The following is an 18,376-nucleotide window of genomic DNA, read 5'->3' as shown; positions in this document are numbered from 1 at the left end:
CTCGATGAATTACAAAGATGTATCCCATGCTATCATGTATTCCAGTATAAAAAAATTAAAGAAATACGTATATATATATATATATATATATATATATATGAAATAAAGCTGCTGCTGTCACTTAGAAGCTTATCCTTAGCCTGTGATTTGCAATATGAGGTATAGTGCAGCGCTGCCTCTTACAAAGTGCAATGTGACTAAAATAAATAATAAAAGTGTACCTTCCTATAAGTGGTTTTATCATTATAAATGCAATATTGGTGTATCCATGTTATGAAATTTCATAAAATGCATAACATAACCATGAATACAAGTATTACATATACATAGTAAAAAATGGTGATAATAAAAAATAATCAATGTGTCCATACAATTATGGAGTAATGGTGCTCTAGATTTCTGTCATTCTCCCCTGTGTCATTCTCCCCGTCTGTCATACGGTCCCGCTATGTAGGACTGTAGATCTCTGCTGTTACATGAAAAGCCACATCCAATCACAGTTAGAAGCACGCCCCTAGGGACACACTTAACCCCTCCTTCTCAAATAAAGTTAACCCCTTCCCTGCCTGTGTCATTTTTACAGTAACAGTGCATATGTATAGCACTGATTACTGTAGTAATGTCACTGGTACCCCCAATAGTGTCAAAAATGTCAGTCAAGGGTCTGATCTGTCCGCCGCAATGTTGCAGTCCCACAAAAAAAAAAAATCGCAGATCGCCGCCATTACTCATTAAAAAAAAAAAAACAACAAAAATGACAAAAATCTTTCCCCTTAGTTAGTAAACGCAATAACTTTTGCACAAACCAATCAAAATACGCTTTTTGCAATTTTTTTTACCAAACATATGTAGAAGAAAACAAATTGGCCTAAAATGTTAAAAAATTTCGATTTTTACATTTTTTTGGGGAATTTCATATAAAAAAATTTGAAAAATATTGTTATTTTTGCAAAATTGTCGCTATTTTTTTGTTTATAGCGCATAATCAAAAAATCGCACAGGTAATCAAATACCACCAAAAGAAAGCTCTGTTTGTGGGGAAAAAAAGGACATCAATTTCATTTGGGTACAGCGTCGCATGACCGCGCAATTGTCCATTAAAGTCACGCAGTGCCGAATTGCAAAATAGGCCCTGGTCAGGAAGGGGGTAAAATCTTCCGGGGCTTAAGTGGTTTAAGGATAAGTTCAAATTTGTACAAAAAATAATAAATGCACATCTTTTTGCAGATAAACATATGTACTTTAATATCAAATACATTAAATAAAAATCCAACAAGCAGAGAGAAGCTTCCTAGTAAGACACATCAGGTGAATGGAGACAGGAACACAATTTCAGAGTTCTTATTACCAGAGTCTCCTGAGAAAGATAACTTGCAGTAAGATTATTGAACCCAAAACCATCCACCAAAAATGTGCTTATCATTTTAGGTGGTCTGCATAAAACCTTGCCTGTAAAACGAAATCAACTATATGATTCTGTTTGAGAGCCTCAGCTGTACTTATTGGCTTTCCTGGTCCGTATTACTACAGGTAGGTCATTGTTTTCTAGGACTTTAGATATTCCTTAACCACTTTACCACCGGAGGATTTTGCTGTCTTCCGTCCAGGCCACTTTTTGCGATTCGGCGCTGTGCGACTTTAACTGACAATTGCGCGGTCATGCGATGCCGTACCCAAACGAAATTTACGTCCTTTTTTTCCCACAAACAGAGCTTTCTTTTGGTGGTATTTGATCACCTGTGCGATTTTTACTTTTTGCGCTATAAACAAAAAAAGAGCGTTTATTTTGAAAAAATAACAATATTTTTCACTTTTTTTATATGAAATTCCCCCCCAAAAAAATGTAAAAATCAATTTTTTTTTAAATTTTTGGCCAATTTGTTTTCTGCTACCTATGTTTAGTAAAAAAAATCGCAATAAGCGTATTTTGATTGGTTTGCGCAAAAGTTATTGCGTTTACTAACTAAGGGAAAGATTTCTGTCATTTTTGGTGTTTTTTTTTTTAACGCGTAATGGCGGTGATCTGCGATTTTTTTTGCGGGACTGCGACATTGCGGCGGACAGATCGGACCCTTGACTGACATTTTTGACACTTTTGGGGGTACCAGTGACATTACTACAGTAATCAGTGCTATATATATGCACTGTTACTGTAAAAATGACACTGGCAGGGAAGGGGTTAATTTTATTGGAGAGGGAGGGGTTAATGTATGCCTGGTGCTTACTGACGTGTGGGGGGGGAGGTGACTGTGTGACAGAAGGACAGATCGGATGTCCAGCTATGCTGAACACTCCGATCTGTCAGTCCCTGTCACTATGGAGATCCGCCCGCTGTGTTTACAGCAGACTCCTCCGCTGGCCCGACTCCCGCTGTGAATGAACACAGCGGGAGCGAGCCTCCGGCGGCGCGCGAGCGCCGCCCACAAGGGGCGGAGTCCAGCGACGTAGGTCTACGTCGCTGGACGGGATCGCGGCACTTTGCCGCAGTAGCCTCCATGTAAGCGGAGGTAAAGTGGTTAAACTAGGAACACTTAGACTCGATTCACACTACCGCGACTTGTCAGGCGACTTGTCAGCCTGACAAGTTGCGGCCCCTCGCAGTCCATTGACTGCTACAGGACCTGTTCTAATAGGAGCAACACAAGTCGCTCCGACTTAGAAAAAGGGTCCTGTACTACTTCGGGGCGACCTCGGAGTGACTTGCATAGACTTCCATTATGTGAAGTCCCTGCAAGTCGCTCCGAAGTCGTGGTGCACGGGACTTCAGAAGTCGCCCCCGAAGTAGTACAGAGTCGTGTCGCCATAGTGTGAATGGACTCTTATTGCAATCTGAGGTTGCAATCTCTGTACAATCTTGTCCAAATTGACAACTGTGTAGTGGAAGGGCATACTTAACCTGTTTATGACCAACAGTCCTTGATGCCTTGATACTCAGGTCAAATGAAGTGATGTCAGCATGCTTTGGTTAGCTTGACAATAAGGCCTCATGTACACTGGAATTTATCAAAACATCAGTAGAAAGCTGTAGATGTAGAAGGAGTTTTTCAGCTTTTTTGCAGTAGCGTTTTTCAGCATTTTTCAGCATTTTTCAGCATTTTTTTTAGCTTTTTTCAGCTGTAGCGTTTTTTTTTTAGCTTTCTTTTAAAACAAAACTATATTCCCACAAAAGCTTATGACTCAAAAACGTTGATAAACGCTGAATAGCCGAGTTTTTTTTTTTTTGAGTTTTTAAGCTTTTATTCTATAGAGTTAGGGCTCTTTCTCACGGTCCGCCTCCGTAGGCGGATCCGTGCTGCTCAGCGGGGATCCATCCGCGATCCCCGCTGAGTCGGCGGATGACAGCTCCGTCTCCGCTTGCAGTGCGGAGAGGGAGGTGTCACAGCCCCCGCTGCTCTCTATGGGGGATCGGATGAGAGCGGACCGCCTGTCCGCTCTCATTCGATCCGATACCTGAACGGATGGAAAAATAGGGTTTCCATCCGTCCAGATTTCACGGACAGGATCAGATACGGGTGTCAGCGGGTGTCAGCGGAGGTATCTCCGCTGACATCCGCTGCCCCATAGAGCTGCATGGAGGATCCGATCAGATCCGCCTAAAAAACTGACAGGCGGATCTGATCGGACCGCCCGTGTGAAAGAGCCCTTAGAGTGTTTTTACAGCTGAAAAACGCCTCTTGAAACCCACTAGTTCTGGGGGTTTTTTACAGCCAGAAAACACCCCTGCCAAAAACTGCTGATAACAGCCTATGTGTGCATGGGCACATAGGATAACATGCTGGGGAGTTTACTGGCTGTAGAAAAAAACCTCTGATGCCAAAAACAGCAGCTCTAAAAACGTCCAGTGTGCATGAGGCCTAAGGCATAGAATAATATTTAAAACATTTTTTTTAAATCAACTTTTTTTTTTTTTTTACAGACCTGGCCACAATCTGCCTACTACTTCTGTCAATGGCAATGACAGGCGTGCCATCCGATATCTCTTTTTTTGTAAACACAGCCATGTGATAACTATGACTGGCTGTCATAGTGATCACATAATTGGAAACGCACTGATTGGTTTTAATCTCTGTATCTGACAAATACAGCACTGTTAAAGAACTAGCAGGCAGTTGCTAGTTCTGCTTGGGGACAGTTATTAAGGAGCTCCCCTCCCCCCCAAAAAATGTAAAGTCAGCAGCTATAAGTTCACACTGCCATATGCGATACGCAGGGGGTGTCAATAAAAAGTTAACGACAACCCCAGTTGCGATCGCATATCGCAGTGCGATCTGCAAGTTCGCACGGAATCGGATCACACTAGTGTGAACCACTATGCTATCCGATTCTGCTGCGGATAAAAAAAAGGGTCAGGTGCGAGTTTAGTGTGGATACGGTGCGAATTCAGCCATACAGAGTGTATGGCTGAAATTTTCACCGCACATGAGATCGCATGTAATTTAGGAGCAGTGCGCTCCGAATTACATGCGATCTCCGCGATTGCACTAATGTGAACCGGGGCTTAGGGCTGATTCACACCAGAACGCAGTACAGGAAAAGTGCGTTTCATGTGCTTTTTCCACACTGCATTTAAAATGCACTGAGTGTGTGTTCTGCTGCAGGTTTTACTATATTCTTAAAAAGGAAGTAAAGTCGTCTTTTTTAAATGTACCTACAGGTAAGACTATAATAAGGCCTACCTGTAGATACTGTTAATATCTGCTAAACTTGCACAGTTTAGGAGATATTCAGAGTGCATGCAGCCGATGACGTCAATGGCGCATGCACTCTGAAGGTCACCGTGCCAGACCTTCAGAGCCCGTGCCGTTAATGGTGGCTTCCGCGCGCATGCGCGGAAGTGACAATATCGCAGCTTCAGGCACTCACAGCTCCAGAGCCTGCGAATCCAGGAGAGACACCGGGGGAGATGCCAGCTGTCTCAGCGGTGTGCGGGCGCCACAGGAGGGCTTTGTTCTAAGGCAGGTATTTCATAATGAGCTAGCTCATCATGCCTTTGTCCTACAGGTTTCTAGGGGTTTTGTTTTTTTGTTGTTTTTTTTTTGAGAACTTGGATAGGAGAAGGGATGAGTAGGATACTCCAACTGTATAAATTATGCACAGTTGCTGGGACTTCTATATAACGCTGAGTGCGGCAAGGCTGCTGCTTCACCTTGATACTTTAGTGAAGAAGAAATACTGAACTGTACTGCACTGTGAGTCACTCTTCAGGGTCCTACTTGGCACCCCCTTTGTCCCTACTATTCAGGGTTCTGAAACTGGCACACCCTTTACTCTGACACTCTGTGTGAGCTGGCCCCTTGATCCTCTGACTTCACTGGAGTGGTCCCGCTTCCTGGGCAGATCCTTTGGCAAGTCCCCTGGTACTCACGGGCACTGTTTTGTCCCGGAAGACTCTGCCAGCAGCTCCACTGTCAGCTGTACTGGATCCTCTGTGACTCAGCTACACACCTGGTTCATTAGGCTGACTGCCTAAGACCACTTTCCTCATACAGCAGGAGGAGAGACAAGTCATCAGCCTCCTCCTGGGACTCTGCTTCCCACCAAAAACCCGCCCTGTCACATGCCACCCTGGCTTTTATGAGCAATCCCAGGATGCACTGCAAGAGTGCCCTCCCACTGGGACTCCCACAAAAGCCAATGTGTCACTGGTCAGGTTTCCTCCACTGTCCAACAGGCTCCCCTATTGGATACAGTGGGGACACTCCCTTAGACCCAGTGAATCACACCTGGGAACATGCAACAGGCAACCTAATAGATCAGGATCCCCTGATAGGCAGATGGAGCATACAATGCTTTGAACCTAGCACCTAACTAGGAGGGTGCTACAGGTCATAGATAATCGTATGTCACATTGTGACTTCCTTCTTTACAGCTGATAAAGAAAGCAACTGGGGCTGATATTACAATGTCATTGCGTCATCTTAGTGAGATTACATTGGACCAGCTATCTAGTCTCTACATCCCTCATGTATGTGAAGATGAATACACTGAGAGAGAGATTGGTAACACATAGGTTATTACCCATGGCAAAACAGATGTGTAGCTAACCTTCCTCAACTGATCTTGTAGAATTCAATAAAGCAGAATGGTAGGAAATATTCAAAGAAAGGCCACCTAAAGGCCAGATTCGCCTGCAACCTAAGTTTTCATTTTGGGTGGTCATTGTTGTAGTAAGTCCCTGACTGCTTTTTTTTTTGCTATTTTTTTCAAACTTGGTGGCAAAATCTCCATGCCATAGTCCAGGGCCGTAACAAGGGGTGGGCGGAAGGGACGGGTGCCCTGGGCGGAACAGTTTATTGTAGGAAGGGGGGTGCAGGTGAAGTACTGGCAGTGTTTTCTGGGCAAAAGTTTGTCACTTCCGCCGGCCTCGCTACAATGCTGCAGAGCTGTAAGGATGTGCCGAGTGCGCTCCTGCACCTGGCACAAGCCTAGGACCCGGCCTCCACTTCCCTGTCAGGCAGAGCCGCGGAGTAATCGCCGCCTGACAGCTGCTTCTGAGTCCCGGCACTGCGTTACATCACCAAGAGGCTGGCTGGGAGGTGGGCTGGGAGAGGATCATAGAGAGCAGCCAGGCAGTGAGTGAAGTGTGACTGAAGAGGAGGAACCAACCAACCAGGCAGCGAATCTCAAAAGTAAGCAGAAGGGCATCTACTGATTAATCAGCTAACTCGGGGGGAGGGGTTGGAGGGGAGAGGAGAGGTGAGGTTAAATAATTACCAATGATATTTAAAATACAGGCATACCCCGTTTTACATGCACTCACGAGTACGGACACAGATTGGTCGGCTTGACATGGCACTACTCCCGGTTTTTAACATTGACGTCTATAGGAAATCTTGGTCAACTTGATATAGCACTGCTGCCGGTTTTTAACATTGGCGTCTATGGGAAATCTCAGTCAGCTTGTCATGGCACTGCTCCCTGTCTAACATTGGCGTCTATGGGAAATCTCAGTCAGCTTGACATGGCACTGCTCCCTGTCTAACATTGGCGTCTATGGGAAATCTTGGACAGCTTGACATGGCACTGCTCCTTGTTTTTAACAAGGCAGTTTGGCAGTTTGCCATCTTCGCCCTGGGCACCAGATGACCTTGTCCCGGCACTGCCATAGTCCCCTTATTTATACAGTAATAGCAGTAGAAATTTAGAGCTCCGCAATTCTTCATACACCACCCTATTGGCTTGAAAATATTTTGAAGTTTCCAAAGCATACAATCCTCGATTTGATGTCTCAGAATAGGTTTAAAGTGACTGAAAGGGTGGTAAAAAAGGATTGATGACTGTTTTTTTTTGTTGCCCTTTAACCACTTCTGGACCGAAAGATTTTCCTGCTTAATGACCAGGCCCTATTTTGCGATTCGGCAGTGCGTTACTTTAACGGACAATTGCGCGGTCGTGCGACGCTGTACCCAAATAAAATTGACTCCCTTTTTTCCTACAAACAGAGCTTTCTTTTGGTGGTATTGGATCACCTGTGCAATTTTTATTTTTTGCGCTATAAACAAAAAAAGCGACAATTTTGAAAAAAAAAAAACAATATTTTTCACATTCTGCTACATAACATTCCCAAAAAAAATTAAAAAATCAAAATGTTTTAACATTTTAGGCCAATTTTTTTTTTTGATTGGTTTGCGCAAAAGTTATTGCGTCTACTAACTACGGGAAAGATTTATGTCATTTTTATTTATTTTTTTTTTTTTACTAGTAATGGCGGCGATCTGCGATTTTTTTGCGGGACTGCGACATTGCGGCGGACAGATCGGACCCCTAACTGACATTTTTACTTTCAAAAGATTTTATTTGTAATATAAAGGAACAGATACATAACAAGCATTATGAACCATGCACAAAAAGCAAATATTTGACAAATTGAACCATACCAAACAGTCTTTGTACAACTCTCAAATACTTCTAAGTTTAAGTAAGCAAGTGAACCTCGTAGGTTCCACAATAAGAGGGGCGCAGAGTAAATGCTATGCCCCTTGAAATGGAGATCCGGAGAGGCCCGCCCAATCCCAAGGAGACCCCTACTGGGGGCTAAGACTTTCCCCTCAGGAGAGATAGGGCATCCCCGGCTCCCCAATAACTCAGCTCTGGTAGACCAAGTTGAGGTATTAGTAATCTACCCCTATAAAGGAGTGCAGTAAAGTTAAAAAAATTCGGATTAAATGGCTATTGATCAATATGCAACCCTAATAGTCGAGAAGGCTTTCAAAACAGTGAAGGCAGGGAGCAAATAGCATCCCAAAAACTACTCATAAAGCATGGAATGATCACTAACTGATATTTTTGTCACTTTTGGGGGTACCAGTGACATTACTACAGTAATCAGTGCTAAAAATATGCACTGTTACTGTAATAATGACACTGGCAGGGAAGGGGTTAACATTATGGGTGATCAAGGGGTTAAATGTAAGCCTAGGGGAGTGATTCTAACTGTGTGTGTGTGTGTGTGTGTGTGTGTGGGGGGGGGGGGGGGTTGGGCTTCCGGAATTACCATAGAGACATGCGATCCTATATAGCAGGATCACATGTTCTCTGTGATCATTGCAGGGAGAAGGATGGACGGATGTGTTTAAATCAGCTGACCATCCTTCTACCTCAGTGGGGAGAGATCGCCAGTGTCAGGCGACAATCAGAGCCGCCTGACATACGCACAGGCTTCCCCAGCTAGCCTCTGGAGAGCGAGCGACGTAGAGCTACGTCGATTTGCCCAGGAGCGGCTGCCTGCTGCAGTAAATCTGCGGAGGGCGGTCGTAAAGGGGTTAAAGGATGTGGCCTATATTATGTCATCATCACCACCATGTTTGACACAGATTGTGTGGGCAATCTACCAAGCAATGTCACATTATATCCATTCGAAGCCCCGGAATATTTACCCCCTTTCATGACCAGAGCTTTTTTTGTGATAAGGCACTGCATTATTTTAACCTACAATTGTTTGGTCAAGCAACACTGTACATAAATGAAAATTAAAATTTTTACAGTAACAGTGCATATGTATAGCACTGATTACTGCAGTAATGTCACTGGTAACCCCAAAAATGTCAGTCAAGGGTCCGATCTGTCCGCAGCAATGTCGCAGTCCCGCAAAAAAAATCGCAGATTACTCGTTAAAAAAAAAAACAACAAAAATCTTTCCCTTAGTTAGTAAACGCAATAACTTTTGCGCAAACCAATCAAAATAAGTTTTTTGCAATTTTTTTTTTTTACCAAACATAGGTAGCATAAAACAAATTGGCCTAAAATGTTAAAAAAATTTAGATTTTTTAATTTTTTTGGGGGGAATTTCATATAAAAAAATGTGAAAAATATTGTTATTTTAAGCTTAAGTGGTTAAACTGATCACAAATGCAAGTGAAATGCACTAGGAAGCATGCTACGTTTGCCCATTAACAAAAGACCACCTGGTATTATCACTGGTAAATACATTAAACCTGCTCAGAGTTTGTAATCCCGAGATTCTGCAACAATTCTGTTGTAGGCTTTTTTCATAGCCAGCTTGAGCTAGATCAACCTCCTGTGCTATGGGCCATGACTCCCTTTTAGCTGTCTACTAGGAGGTGTAAAAGAAAACCATTTTACAAGCAGGGGTGTCATTTTTTATAACCAGTTGCCGACCAGCTCCTGTATATATACTGCGACAGGCTGGCTCATACAGGCAAAATTACGTAGATCTACGTCGCTCGGCCGGGAGGAGCTAGGGGGCCAGTGCGCGCCGCCGGCAGCGCGCTCCCGCCCCCAATCGTCAGTGGGGAAGCCAATGCGTGTGTCAGGCGGCTCCCATTGCCACCTGACACCCGCGATTGCTCCCCGCTGAGAGAGAAGGACGGTCAGCTGTTGTAAACACAGCCAACCGTCCTTCTCCCTGAAATGATCACAGAGCTCATGTGATCCTGCTATATAGGATCACATGTCTCTGTTGTCATCTCAGAAGTCACGCCCCCCGACAGTTTGAATCACTCTCCTAGGGTCACATTTAACCCCTTGATCACCTATACTGTTAACCTGTTCCCTGCCAGTGCCATTATTACAGTAACAGTGCATATTTTTAGCACTGATTACTGTAGTAATGTCACTGGTACCCCAAAAGTGTAAAAAATGTCAGTTAGGGGTCCAATCTGTCTGCCGCAATGTCGCAGTCCCGCAGAAAATCGCAGATCGCCGCCATTACTAGTAAAAAAAACCCCAAAACATTAAAAATGACATAAATCTTTCCCGTAGTTAGTAGACACGATAACTTTTGCGCAAAGCAATCAAAAAACACTTATTGCGTTTTTTTTTTTTACCAAAAATATGTAGCAGAAAACAAATTGGCCTAAAATGTTAAAAAATTTTGATTTTTAAATTTTTTTTTTTGAGAATGTCATATAGCAGAATGTGAAAAATATTGTTTTTTTTTTTTCAAAATTGTTGCTCTTTTTTTGTTTATAGCACAAAAATTTAAAATCGCAGAGGTGATCAAATACCACCAAAAGAAAGCTCTATTTGTGGGAAAAAAAGGACGTCAATTTTCTTTGGGTACAGACGACCGCGCAATTGTCCAATAAAGTAACGCAGTGCCAAATCACAAAATAGGGCCTAGTCATTTAGGGGGCAAATCCTTCCAGTCTTAAAGTGGTTAAAGTTACTTGTCCTGGTTGACCCAGTAATGCTAGGGGTAATGTACTGTACATTATAGTTCTGCGCTGAAAGTTACTTTACCACTCCCATTGGATTTTGCCAGTTACTATCCGTTTTCAGGGCCAAAGCTGTCACCTTCTGTGGATTCCTTCCTTCCTGACCTGGGTAATTTAGCAATAAATAGTTGAGGAAGAGAAAACCATTATTGGGTAATCTACAGATCTCTACATTTAATACAGTGACATAAATTAAAAAGGCATGTACGAATGCGAGAGTCACAAAATGTTTGAGGTTAAAACAGATAAACTAATATATGAGCTCACTGAAAATATATTATACTTTCCCTTTAAGGAACATTGGGCACTTCAGGAGCTTAGCAAACATAGGGATTTCCCAGCATGGATTTCTGCACACCTGCACAGGCATCCCAGTTTTAGTCCGTAGGGTTCAATATTACGTTGGCCCACCCTTTGCACCTAAAACAGCTTCAACTCTTCTGGGAAGGCTGTCCACAAGGTTTAGGAGTGTGTCTATGGGAATGTTTGACCATTCTTCCAGAAGCCCATTTTTGAGGTCAGGCACTCATGTTGGACAATAAGGCCTGGCTCGCAGTCTCCACTCTAATTCATCCCAAAGGTTTTCTGTCAGGCTGAGGTCAGGACAAGTTCCTTCACCCCAAACTCGCTCATCCATGTCTTTATGGACCTTGCTTTGTGCAGTCATCATGTTGGAACAGGAAGTTATCATCCCCAAACTGTCCCCACAAAGCTGGGAACATGAGATTGTCCAAAGTTCCTTTCACTGGAACTAAGGGGCTAAGCCCAACCCTAAAAAAAAACAACCCCACACCATAATCCCCCCTCCATTGAATGATTTGGACCAGTCCACAAAGCAAGGTCCATAAAGAAATTAATGAGTGAGTTTGTAGCAGAGAAACTTGACTGGCCTGCACAGAGTCCTGACCTCAACCTGATAGAACACCTTTGGGATGAATTAGAGCAGAGACTAAGAGCCAGGGCTTCTCTCCAACATCAGTGCCTGACCTCACAAATGCGCTTCTGGGAGAATGGTCAAACATTCCCATAGACACACGCCTAAACCTTGTGGACAGCCTTCCCAGAAGAGTTGAAGCTGTTACAGCTGCAAAGGGTGGGCCAACTCAATATAGAATCCTACAGAATAAAACTGGGATGCCAGTAATGTTCATATGCGTATAAAGGCAGGCGTCCCAATACAATTGACAATATAGAGTAATTTTATATTATATTATATTATATTATATTATATTATATTATATATATATATATATATATATATATACACTAGAGATCGACCGATTGTCGGCAACACCGATATACCGCTATGCACTTTTCCCGATATATCGGAATCGGCCTGTTGATTTGCTGATATTGCCGATATTTTTGTGACGTCATAGTGTATGTTGCGCCACGCGCCTACGCGCACTGGACAGCTCTTAGGCCGCCTCCCTCTGCCTTCTTAGTCCTTACAGTGTCTTTTACCTGCCGCTGCCACACTGGAGTCTGCATGCGGCACAGGCGGTCAGTCGGGAGAGTCGGGAGTTCTTCTTCTACATCTAGTGAGTGCAGTGACCAACAATCTGACACACGTTCTCTGTTCTGTGATAATTGATAACAGTGACCAACAAAAAACACTCTCTCTGACACACGTTCTGTATCTGTTCTTTTCTCTTCTGTAACACAGCTGCCGGGGCCACCCACCCACCACCCACAGCTGCCCGGTGCCAGCCAGCCACCCACCCACCATACGGTGCCTGCCAGCCAGACAGCCACCCACCACAGGGTGCCAGCCACCACAGGGTGCCAGCCAACCACCCACCCACCACACAGTGCCTGCCAGACAGCTACCCACAACAGGGTGCCATCCATCCACCACAGTGTGCCAGCCAGCCACCCACCACAGGGTGCCAGCCAGCCACCCACCCACCACACAGTGCCTGCCAGCCAGACAGCCACCCACAACAGGGTGCCAGCCACCCCAGGGTGCCAGCCACCCCAGGGTGCCAGCCAGCCAGCCACCACAGGGTGCCAGCCAGCCACCCACCACATGGTGCCTGCCAGCCAGCCAGACAGCCACCCACAACAGGGTGCAGGCCAGCCACCCACCCACCCACCACATGGTGCCTGCCAGTCAGCCAAATAGCCACCCGCAACAGGGTGTCAGCCACCACAGGGTGCCAGCCAGCCACCACAGGGTGCCAGCCAGCCACCACAGGGTGCCAGGCAGCCAGCCAGCCAGCCAGCCACCCACCACAGGGTGCCAGCCAGCCATCCAACCACCCACCACATGGTGCCTGCCAGCCAGCCAGACAGCCACCCACAACAGGGTGACAGCCAGCTACCACAGGGTGTCAGGCAGCCAGCCAACCAGTAACCAAAGGGTGCCAGCCAGCCACCCACCATAGGGTGCCAGCCAGCCAACCACCCACCACACGGCGCCTGCCAGCCAGCCAGACAGCAGAGATAGATGATAGAAAAATTAAAAGGGTGGTCTGGGAGTATTTGTCTTCTCGATCTCCAGGAAAATCAGTAGCACTGTGCAACACATGCAAAAACAATGTGAGAATGGGATCAATAACTGCAAAAACCAAAAATACGTCTAATCTTTGGGCCCATCTAAGAGTTCATCTTCTTGAATTGTATAATGCAGCACAGAAAAAAACAAAATGAATCACAAGGTGAACCATCCCTATCCCAGGCAACAATAACAGATATGTTTCATAAAAAAACAGGTGGCAAAAATCAGATGGAAGATCCCAACTGCTGGACAGAGTAATCACAGAGATGATGGTAACTGATAACCAGCCATTTACAATAGTGTCTGACTCTGGATTTAAGCGGTTGATGTCCATAGTTGAGCCAAGGTACACACTGAAGAGTGACAAGTTTTATCGAACTGAAATGCTGCAAAAGATTCACCAAAAGGTCGTTTACAAAGTTAAGACTATGCTGCAACCAGAGAATGCTGGCAACTCACTTTCATTCAAGACGGACTGTTGGTCAGGACAAACAGAATCACTAATGAGTCTTACATGCCACTACATTGACAGCGGATGGACAAGAAGGTATTTGGTGTTGAATACAAAGGTGATGCAAGGATCCCACACTGGGGAGTACATTAAAGAAAAGTTTCTAGGCATGGTAGAAGAATGGGGAATCAGCAAAGACTGAGTGATGCTTGTGCTGCGAGACAGTGGAGCGAACATGGTTAAAGGTATGAGACTTGCTGAAGTGTCAGACCTCAGTTGCATGGCACACACCCTCCAACTGGTGGTAAATGATGGTCTGTCACACCAGAAAGCTTTGCTGGACATTATTACCATGCTGAAGAAGTGCGCAGGCCATTTCCACCATTTTGTTCTTGCCAAGCAGCAACTGAGGTGCATTCAGGAAGACCATGGCCTACCCAAAAACAACCTGATACATGCTGTTCCAACACGATGGAACTCAACGCTACACATGTTACAGAGGATGCTGGAGCAGAAGCGAGCTCTCACCATATATTCTGGTGAATATGGACTTGGAGGACATTCTTGCCCTACTGCAGATCAGTGGGACATAGTAGCCAACATTATAGAGATAATCATACCCACTGAGGAAGTGACACTGGAGGTGAGTCATTACGACTCATCTGTTTCCTCTGTGATCCCATGTGTGAGAGTCCTGAAGATGCTTCTTCAACAGAATGAAGGACCCAACACACGTGGCATCAAATCATGTAGGCAGGCCATGAGGGACAGCCTCAACAAAAGGTTTGAGAAGCATGAGGAGAATAAAACTGTTGTGCTTGCATGTCTTTTGGATCCTCGATACAAGAACCATCCTTTCTCTTCTGATGATGTATTGGCCAAGGCAAAGCAATGGCTGACATAAGATATACAACAGCAGGTGCAGGAGGTTCCTCCTGACAAAAAAGAAAAGTCAAGGACAAGAAGAGAAGGTTTCTGATGTGGAAGAGCAGGATGCAGGAGAAAAATGTCCCAAAAGACAACAAACAGAAGAGAAAATTCATTGTGGTCAAATAGATGCAATGTTCAGCATTTTAATGGGCCTAATGCAGAGGATTCATCAGAATCGGCAATAATGAGCCTGGATGATGAACTTCATCTCTATTTGAAGGAACCAGTAGTTGACAGAAGAAGTGATCCTCTTCAGTGGTGGAAAAAAAATGAGGCACGCTACAAAAGACTTGCTTCTCATGCTAGAAGATACCTTTTTGCTCCTCCTCCCTCAGTACCAAGTGAGCTTGATTTTAGTGAAGTGGCAGCAATTTATGAAAAGAAAAGAAGCCGTTTAACTGGTGAACATACTGAAATGTTATGCTTTCTGCACTATAATATGATTCTACTTAACTGGGAGTATTGATTTGAAAGTGTAGCTAGTCTATAGTATTGTCTGTCCACCAGTCCACTGAGTCTGTCCAATCCACTGTCTAGCTTGTGTCTATCTATTTTTTTCTAACAGTTTTGCACTGACTGCGCTGCGCTGCAGTCAGTGCAAAAGTGATAGAAAAAAAAAATAGACATAGACAGTGGATTGGATTGAGGCCAGTGCCAGTGGACTACTGCTGCAGTAGAATGCCACTCACTGCTGCAATAATTTTAAATCACTATTGCAGTAGTGCAGTAGCGATTTAAAATGATTCCAGTGAGTGAGTGCCCTTATGCGGCGGTAGTACACAGTCCAATCCACTGTGTAGCTGTTGCCTTGCTTGTCTTCTAGCAGTATTGCACTGACTGCAGTAGTTGCAGTGAGTGCCATACTGCAGTGAGTCCTCCACTGACTCCAGTCCAATCCACTGTGACACGTGTAGCAGTTGCCTACTTGACTTGCTTTTCTACTAGCAGTATTGCACTGACTGCAGTAGTTGTAGTGAGTGCCATACTGCAGTGAGTCCTCCACTGACTTCAGTCCAATCCATTGTGACATGTGTAGCTGTTGCCTTGCTTTTCTTCTAGCAGTATTGCACTGACTGCAGTAGTTGCAGTGAGTGAGTGCTATACTGCAGTGCAGATAGTCCTCCACTGACTACAGTCCAATCCACGGTGACATGTGTAGCTGTTGCCTACTTGCCTTGCTTTTCTTCTAGCAGTATTGCACTAACTGCACTGCAGTAGTTACAGTGAGTGCCATACTGCACACAAAGTTAGTCCTCCACTGACTCAGAGTCCAGTGCAGTCCAATCCACTGTGACATGTGTAGCTGTTACCTTGCTCTTTTTATAGCAGTTGTGCAGTGTGTATGTGTATTTTATTGTGTAGCTGTTGTTGTTGTTGCCTAGTTTTTTTCCTAGCAGTTTTGCGCTGACTGCACTGCAGTAGTGAATTAAAATTTTTATATTGCAGTGAGTGAGTCCACTACTGCAGCACTTTATTATAAATTAATGCACAATCAGATGATGTGAAATGCTAATGTCCAACTCCTTGCAATTTAAGTTTTCCTATCAGTTTTTATGAAGTTAAGGTGTGAAGAACAAGCACTTAATGTTAAAAATGTTAATAAATAAAGATTAACATGTTTGTTAAGAGATTTGTGTCGAAATTTGTGTTTTTTTGGGAAAATTTTACATGTGTGAAAATATCGGCCAGTATCGGCCGATACCGATATGTGATCGGCAAAATATCGGTATCGGCAATGAAAAAATGATATCGGTCGATCTCTAATATTTACACACACACACGTTGTGGTGGAAAATAAATAGGCTTGTACTGAAAAGTACAAATGGCCCGCTCTTTTGCATAACGATTTACCAAGCATTCGGCGATAAAGAAAGGAACAAACGCGCTGGGTCATTTCGATGCCATCTGGCAGGTATCTCTCCATTGGATATGTATGTGTGTGCATGTGTATTAAGAGCAAGTGTTTGTGTGTGAGAGGTTATGTGTTTCAGGTTATGTGTGAGAGGTTATGTGTCTCTTAAATGGCTATGTGAGCTTGTGTCTGTGTGTATGTGTGTCTGTGTGTCTGTGTGTGTCAGTGTGTGTGTGTGTCTGTGTGTATGTGTGTGTGTGTCTCCTTCTGTGTTCTGATGTGTTCTGAGCAGGGCTTGTTTATTTACAGCAAGTAAGTGAGTTACAGGGAGTGGCTTCATGGCCACCAATCACAGATACGTATACATTCAAAAAGCACAATAGAAGCTGTGGAGTACACGCCCATAGATGGACAAGAGTGAACAAAAGACTAAACTGCCAGAAAGCCCATGGCTTTTCATTGTTCATTCATGTCAATCCATAAACATGCATTCCATTACCTGTTGGTGGGTTTCCATCAAACATGATTCATATATATAAACCAATTTTGATAGTGACCATTCTATTTGTTCCAGTTGATGAGGTTTTATCTGCATAAGATAATAGCAGCCCCCCCCCCGTCACACCGATCGAATGCGACCATAAGGAAACGTCTATTAATCTTGGTAAAATAAGAGTTTTCCACATCACAGACCCATCTCAGCAGCGCAGGGCCCTGACCTGCAGACATAGATCTGTGCGATGGACTCTCTTTGCTACAAGTATTGTGCCATCTCATCCAATGGAAGATTTTCACCAGCAAGTCTTCCCTGCAATGACAGTTAAAGCGATAATCACTGTGAATAGCGATTATCGGTAAAACTTGACACTGGGAGACATTATGACTATTTAAGCTAATCAAAATTTCCACAACAACGTGTGTGTATATGTATATATATATATATATATATATATATATATATATATATATTGTGGGAGATTAGCTCGGTGGTGGGTATGGATGACCCCTTGGGGGGGGGGGTGCGTTTACACAGGGAGATATCCGAGAAGTGGTTGAAAACAACAGTGTAAGGTTTTATTCTTGCAATTTTCTTCACACAAGTGCAAGCTTCAAAAACAGCATAATTCAAAATAAACATAAATAAAATAAATCCTGGCCACTGTGGGCGGCTACCTTCTCACATACAGGAACCTACCTACGAAGTCTGTCTCCAACCTACTTTTGGGCAAACTTTGCTGATCCTACAACAGACACTCAATAGTCCATGTTTTTTCTTCACACAACAAATGTCCATTGAACATGTCCCTTTTCCTCTTCACATTGAACATGTCCCTTTGCTTGTCTCTTCACATAGCAAACAGTTCATTTATCTCTTCCACATAGAAATAGTTCATTTTCTCACCTTGAGAAGTCTTCACACTTTTTACCCTCCTCAGCGCACATCGCTCCAGGAGGTCTTCCCCTCCTATGCTCACACAGCTTCAGGGGGCACCCATCTGATTGTCCTCCGCTACCCACACGGCATCAGGAGGCAGCAATCCTTCTCCCAGGCTCTCACAGCATCGGGAGGCACACATCTGACTGTCCTCCTTTCCCCAGCCCACACGGCGTCAGGAGGCAGCAATCCTTAGACTTCCTTTGGACAAATTATAGAGGCCTTAACTTCCTCATTCCGAAACAGCTGAAGGCCTTTCAACTTCCTTAAGCCGTCCTGGCTAACTCTGCAGCCGACACCCTATAGTAATTGGTGAATTTTCTAAACCAGGTGGAAATGTATCTCCTGTCTGTGACTACATCCACAGATTTACCTGACTTCCTGTCACATACCCCCCTCTGGTTTCAACCCTAGGGTTGGGACACAGTTTTCCAGGCACGCATGTGTCAGGCACTGCTCTTGACTCTCACTGATAAGCCTCTTAGTATCTTCAAGCTTCAGGGTGAAACTGTTTCTGTCATCTTCATTGACA

The 18,376-nt window shown here is 44.2% G+C and overlaps 1 pseudogene across 1 annotated transcript in view; it reads left to right on the top strand.

Annotated features, from left to right (window-relative positions):
- Positions 1-18,376, top strand: part of LOC309556432 (protein adenylyltransferase SelO, mitochondrial-like) — a 159,528-nt pseudogene that overhangs the window by 76,317 nt on the left and 64,835 nt on the right. Inside the window, exons 4-7 of the transcript in view lie at positions 1,486-1,530; positions 4,599-4,623; positions 5,870-5,965; positions 10,972-11,042. The product of the transcript in view is annotated as a protein adenylyltransferase SelO, mitochondrial-like (transcript). The remainder of the gene's footprint in view (positions 1-1,485; positions 1,531-4,598; positions 4,624-5,869; positions 5,966-10,971; positions 11,043-18,376) is intronic.

This window comes from Pelophylax lessonae, assembly GCF_965119305.1.
Source record: "Pelophylax lessonae genome assembly, chromosome: 5".
NCBI classification, from domain to species: domain Eukaryota; kingdom Metazoa; phylum Chordata; class Amphibia; order Anura; family Ranidae; genus Pelophylax; species Pelophylax lessonae.
This window is presented reverse-complemented; position numbering and strand designations above follow the sequence as displayed.